Source organism: Grammomys surdaster, unplaced genomic scaffold (assembly GCF_004785775.1).
Source record: "Grammomys surdaster isolate TR1022 unplaced genomic scaffold, NIH_TR_1.0 125562, whole genome shotgun sequence".
In the NCBI taxonomy this organism is placed as follows: domain Eukaryota; kingdom Metazoa; phylum Chordata; class Mammalia; order Rodentia; family Muridae; genus Grammomys; species Grammomys surdaster.
Window position 1 is genome coordinate 107,849 of NW_021620409.1, and position 6,865 is coordinate 114,713.

The following is a 6,865-nucleotide window of genomic DNA, read 5'->3' on the forward strand; positions in this document are numbered from 1 at the left end:
GAGAGGAGAGGAGAGGAGAGGAGAGGAGAGGAGAGGAGAGGAGAGGAGAGGAGAGGAGAGGAGAGGAGAGGAGAGGAGAGGAGAGGAGAGGAGAGGAGAGAAAGCAGGCTGAGCAAGCCTTGAGGAACACACCAGTAGGCAGAGGCCTTCCATGGCCCCTGCATCAGCTCTGCCCCAGGTTTTGGCCCTGACTTTTGTCTGTGACGGTCTGCTGTGGAAGTGTAAGGGAAATAAACCCTTTCCTCCCCAAGTTGCTTGTGGCCATGGTGTTTCATCACAAGAGAAACCCTAACTAAGACACATCCTGCTCCAAGGCACAGGGAAGACTGCAGAAGAATGTAGAAGCCAGAGAAGCAGAGTAGAACACAGACTTCTGGGGGTCTCCTGGCTCTCAAACTCACATCAGGTGTGGTCTGCGCTAGGCTCAGTGACACCCTGCTGTGTAAGGAAGGATTAGGGTCTCATGACATCACCTGTCCCTCAGGTCCTGTCTTCATCCTCTGCCTTGAGTTCCTGCTTTGACTTCACTTCACAGTGGACTGTAAACTCTAAGAAGAAGACAGGAGAATACATCATAGACCTATCCAATAGAGGCAATTCCTCAGCTGAGGTCCCCTCCTGCCAGGTGGCTCTAATTTGTATCGATTGAAAAAAAAAAAAAAAACCAAGCCCAGTGGTGCTAACCCCAGTGCACAGGAGGCAGACACAGGAGGATTCCTAGTTCAAACCCAACCTATTCTACACAGGAAGGTCTTATCTCAAAGATACACATAGACACGTGTAAATTTTACTGTTAAGCCTAACCAACCAGAAAAATAATCTCCCACAATCGACTTAAAACAGAACTATTTTGTATTTCTATATTTAGAAAAATCATCCGACAGTGTAGGAATGTGGCAGATTTAGCTACAGTTTTACCTACTGTAGATCATTTGGATAGAAGTCACACTAAATTTAGTAGCTTAGAGTAGAGGAGGTGACATTAAGTTAAAGGCAGCTGGGAGCTACGCCTCTAACTCTGGCAAACTCATTCTCAGGCTTGTGAAGTCTAGATGTTATTTCTCAAAGAAAACGACTAATCCCTGCTGCATGGCTCTACCTGATGCCCCTTAGGAGACTTTACTGCTTTTTGTACAAGTACCAAAGAGGCAGGTAGTGAACCATCTCCAAGACAAGACCTGGGCTTCAACAACTTATTGGACAGACTGTTAGACAACTTGGTGGGGGCTGTGTGCATAACGAAGAGAAGAACTGAGACACTGAGGAACAAGACATCCCAGACTGGAGATGGTGGTAGCATTGTGTAGCTGTTCAGTGGATGAAGGAGACCCCGGAGGACATATTTTAGCCAAGATCACGCAAAAAGTCAGTTCATCGGACAAACAACTTTGTCTCTGATGAGATGAGATAGCCAAATAATATTCCAGGGAGTTAGGTTAGGAATAAATTGGAGATGTGTTTTATAACTGAAAAACTCATTAGGTATAGTGATTGTTTTAGGGCTAAAAAGTATGTAAATATTTTCTTATGTAAATAGTGAATGAATATTTGGACTCAGGATTATTCTGGACTCCTCTGAATGTCTACCACGCACATATATCTGGGTAGTAGGAGGGGATGAGAATTAGGGAGATACGGACGATCAAGGAATAAAGCCAAGCTGGCTGGGGAGATGGCTCAGCAGTGTGTACTGCTCTTAACCCAAGTTAAGCTCAGTTCCCAGCACGCACACAAGACAGCTCACAACCAGCAGTAACTGTAGCTTCCCAGAAGCCAGTGCCCTCTTCTGGATGCTGAGGGCACCTTCACTCACGCACACATGCACGTACACATACACATGTACATACACACATATACTTACACATAATTTAAAAAAACAAATGTTTTTAAAAGGCATAAAACCATATTTCTTCTTGGGTTTTGACCAGATAAAATGTAGGGTAACTGGTAGCTAACTGGTAAAGAAGGCAAACTGTAGACCCATGACCCCTAAATATCCAAAATATATAACCAAACACCATATTTGTCTTTCTGGTTCTGAACTACCACACCCAGGATGGGCTTTTTTTTTCTAATTTCTTTCATTTACCTGATAATTCTATTTTTTAAGTGACTGAGTGATTAGACATACCTTTGTGGTAAATGTGTTACATTTTCTTTACCCGTTCATCTGTTGATGGACGTCTAGACTGTTTCCAATTTGGGGCTATTACAGATAGAACGTCCTGAGCTTGGCTGAACAGGGGTCTCCATGGTAGGATGAAGTGTCCTTTGGGTGGGTGTATGGCCAAGAATGGTACAGTTGGGTCTTGAAGTAGATAGATCCCCATCTTTCTGAGGACCCACCACCCTGCTTCCCACAGTGAGTGTACAAGTTTGCACCCCCACAAGCAAGAGCTGTGTGTTCCCTTTTCTCCACATCCTCCACAGAATAAGCTGTCATTTGTTTTATTGATCTTGGTCAATCTTATTGGTTATTTTATTGATCTTGGCCAATCTGACTGATTTTTTTTTTTATTGAACTTGGACAATCTGATTGGTGTAAGAGCAAAGTAGTTTTGAATTTACATTTCCTCGATGACTAAGGATGCTAAACATTTCTTTAAGTGCTTCTCAGTCATTTGAATTTCCTCTTTTGAGAATTCTCTGTTTGGGCCTGTATCCACCTTTTTAATTGGGTTATTTGTCTGCTTGATCTCCGATGTTTATAGTTCTTTATATATTTTAGATATTAGCGTTCTATCAGATATGTAGTTGGCAACAAGTCTTTTCCTATTTTATAACCTGATGTTTTGTCTGAATCATGGTGTCCTTTGCCTTACAGATGCTTCTTAGCTCCACGTGGTCTGATTTATTATTAACTATTGTCCTTGGTGCCTAAGCTGTTGGTGTCCTGTCCAGAAAGTCTTTTCCAGTGTCAATAAGTTCAAGCCTGTTCTCCACTTTCTCTTCTGTCAGATTCAGTATGACTGGTCTTATGCTGAGGCTTTGATCCACTTCAACTTGAGTTTTGTGCAGGTTGATAAATATGGACCTATTTGCATTCTTCTACATGCAGCTATCCAGTTTGACCAGCACCATTGGTTAAAGATACTGTCTTTTTTCCACCAGTGTGTATTTCTGGCTTCTGCACTAAAAATCAGATGCCCATAGGTGTGCGGTATTATTTCTGGGTCTTCAATTCTATTCCATTGATCAGCATGTCTGTTTTTATGTTAAGTAAATACCATGCTATTTTTATGTTAAGCCATCAATAAGCAAGCTACGATCTGTATAACCACAGAGAGCGTAGGGCTAGGGTCAAGGGGGACAGATCCTCGAGTGAGTCTCATTGGGGAAGTAGCCCCTCGTTAGGACAGACCCAGTGCCCAGCATAGAGTCAAGACAAAATGAGCTTGAGGAATCTCTGGATGTTCTGTGTCCTGTAATGTTAAGTCAGGCATTTTTTCTTTTAACTTTAAAGATTCTCTGTGTATATATCATGGCTTCTGGATTTAAGTCTCTATGGGATTCCTGTGTGTGCAAACGTGTACGTCTCTGGGTCTACATGCACTCTTGTACTTTTCCTTTAATTCTTCTTCCCGTTTTGTTATTTTGTCCTACGATGATTTGTTTCTTTATCTTATTATATTTTATTATGTTTTTATTATTACTCCTTAGGTTCCTGTTTGTTTTCTTAGAAGAGACAGAAAGGGGATAGATTCAGGTGGGAGAGCAGGTGGGAGGGCAGGTGGGGAGATACTGGGAAGACTAAGGGGAGGGGAAACCATGTTACATTATATACATAATATACTGTGTAAAAAAACATTTTAAATAAAAGAAAAAATATGCATAACATAATAAGCCAATTAGTAATCAAGCAATGCCTAAATCTATCATTCTTCTTGTAAAAAAAAGAACTCTCCTTCACAAAAGTATACTTAGCCACTGCCATCCTAGGATTTGAACCCCCAATCTGAAGTGCACGTGCTGGAAAAGTGTCAGTGTGGGAAGGTAGGACCTAGTGAGGGCTGTTCTGAATTATAGGCTTTCCTTGGAGACTTCAGCCTTTAATATCTCTCTTTTAGACATTCAGTCGCCCTTCCATGTTCTGCTGTGTGGTGAAGAAACCCGAGACGCTCACCAGAAGCCAAGCAGAACCACTGCCATGCTACTGGCTGGCCAGTCATCACATCCAGCGACCAAAATGAGCCTCCAATCAGCATGGAAATTATTCGGTCTCAGGGACTCTGTTACAGAAACAGAAAACAGACCAGTATAATTGTTTAAAACAAGAGGCAATTACACTGCGTCTTGTTTGATTTTGTTTTATTCTAGGTGTGAATCACTTGCATAAATAGGTGTGTCCTTAAATGGCCAGATCATGAAGCCAGAAAACCTAATTTGAACCCAAGGATGGATGTTCATAAGACATTTCTCTATTTTTGAAAGCGTCCCAAGTTAGTCTTATGAGTAATCAAATGAAACCTATCTTCCAATCCCCACGTCACAGACTAAGTCTTTCTGGGTGGTCTTTCCTACCTACTAGTGGTAAAGACAAAGTTTTTCTACAGCTCAGAGTATAAGTAAAATCTGTGTGAACCTAACCAAAAGTTTTGAGAACCTCCTAAGCAGACCCCCTAGGGTCCTCTGGGACATGCCTAATAGAAGGATGTGAAGATGGGGCTGACTGATGAGGACACAAAGGTCCCTGTACCCAGAGATCATCTGGTTTCTAGGGAAACACACACTGTGCCCTTTCCCAATCCCTCCAGGGCAAGTAAGCAGCTTTATTCTACCAAATGTTTCCCATGATGCTCTGCCTTACCTCAGATCTAAAGACAATGGACCCAAACTAGAACCATGAGCCAAAATAAATCTATCTCCTTTGAACCAATCTTCTCCGATGAGAGGCTGGACCCCCTAAGGTCTCTTATCCCATTTATTCTGAAGCCACCAGACAAAAAGTGATGTCTAACGAAGTTACCAGAACAGAGCCCACACATTAAGGAGCCATGGGCCAGCTCGCTAAACAAAAGAAAGGAAGGATTATAGGTTCCAGGAGGCAGCAATCTGATAGGCTTTGGACAAGGGGCTCTGTGAAATGAATCTCAGGCTTAGACTGCAAAACGAGTGTTGGGTTCCTCTGTTTCCTGGGGAAGATCCATTGAGAATAATGCAAACAGTTTCCACCATCCCTCAGTTGCATCTTGGGACTGGTCCCAAAGGAAGGAGTCTATGTATGGCTATGTATGCCTTCCTATTTAATCTTACATGCCCCTGTAACTGAAGCACTGTGTGACAGTTGTTGGCATTAGGAGAGGAAGTGTCAGTTTTCTTCAGGGATGTGACTCCTAGTAAGTACATCAATCGGGCTACCACTGGATGGCCCCTCTGAACAGCACAAATTAGATCCAACAGTATATACATATACATATATGTGTGTGTGTGTGTGTGTATGTGCAAAATAGAAAAATGAAGAAGCTCAAAGTTGAAGCAAGCAAGGTAGGGAGTGAGAGTCTGGTTTAGAGGAGTCAGGAGTGGGGTGTAAGACTTTAGGAGCTTCATGAACTGAGAATTTAGCTCAAGGGTAGGTTTCCTGCAGAGTTGACGTGAGGCCCTGGGACCTGGAAAGGATCCCCAGCAAGTGTGTGTGGGAAAGATAAGGAATTACACCACACATGGATTCTGTAGGCCCTATCAGAAAGACCTTTGGACAGGGAACATTTGACATCTCCAGTTAGAGAGCTAATATTTATTTTCTGAACAAGTCATGTCACACACAAGCATGTGATTACTGTAAGAAATAAATTCTGATGGTTCCGTTTTTTGTAAAGAGGAGTCCGGCCAGCATCGGCCTAGTAACAATTAAACAGAAAACACTAATAATGCCACCAGCCTACTTCCATACAACGTACACTGAGAACTAAACTCCACCAAGTTACCCCTACGCAGCCAAACTAGGAATTTAGAGCAGAAAATTACTGACAGCCGATCTTGCCTACAAAATCATGTGACCAATAAGCTTTAAAATAAACAAGATGTAAGACGGAGGAGGGACAAGCCCATGCCCTCTTGAGAAAAGGAATGACAGAGAAAATAATAAGCCCTGAGTAATATGTTGGGCTGTGTGTCCTGATTACACAGAGGATGTGGGAAAGGAGGAGGGGCTTACCTGTGTTAGGGCTTAGAACTGTCCTCTGTGTTCAGACACCAGCAGTTCCCCAAGGACTCTGGGTCTTTAGTGCTCACTGTCATGAGGTAACAAAGCTGTTTTGTTTCTCCTGGTTGGCCGCAGGCCCAAGATACCGCTAAATTGTAGGTTTCTTTGTAATTCAACCTGCCCCTGCTTTGCAGATTGTCCATATCCCTCCTGCTGCTAATTTCAAAATTCAGATGCAATTAATATTACTTGCTATTCCTTGCAGGCCTCCAGTCTCCAGTGACCCTGGGCCCCAGGCATGACTAAAGAAAGGAAGTGCTTTAGCCCTGGGGCTGTTTCTGTTTGTAGAGAGTGAAATTTCGTCCTTTGGGGATTTGAACAATCAAACCCTTTTTGTGACTTTTCATAGCAGCGCAGGTCTGTAGTTCAAACTTATGACACAGAAACTTTTAATTTATTTCTCTTTAGGCTACTTGACAAGAGACCCAGACCCTACCCCCCTCCAGAGAGAGACAGAGAGACACAGAGACAGAGAGACACAGAGAGACAGAGAGACACAGAGAGACAGAGAGAAAGGGAGGGAGGGAGGGAGGGAGGGAAGGAGGGAGGGAGGGAGACAGAGAGACACGGAGAGACAGAGAGAGAGTGAGAGAAAGAGAGAGAGAGAGAGAGAGAGAGAGAGAGAGAGAGAAAGGGAGGGAGGGAGGGAGGGAGGGAGGGAGG

General features: G+C 43.2%; 1 long non-coding RNA gene across 2 annotated transcripts in view; it reads left to right on the forward strand.

The window, feature by feature from the left end:
* The window catches only part of LOC114638256, a 29,390-nt gene extending 24,911 nt beyond the window's left edge, over positions 1 to 4,479 (forward strand). For both annotated transcript variants that reach the window (XR_003713856.1, XR_003713855.1), the window contains one exon: positions 4,068 to 4,479. This is a non-coding gene — a long non-coding RNA (uncharacterized LOC114638256). The remainder of the gene's footprint in view (positions 1 to 4,067) is intronic.
* The last annotated feature ends 2,386 nt before the right edge of the window (positions 4,480 to 6,865 follow it).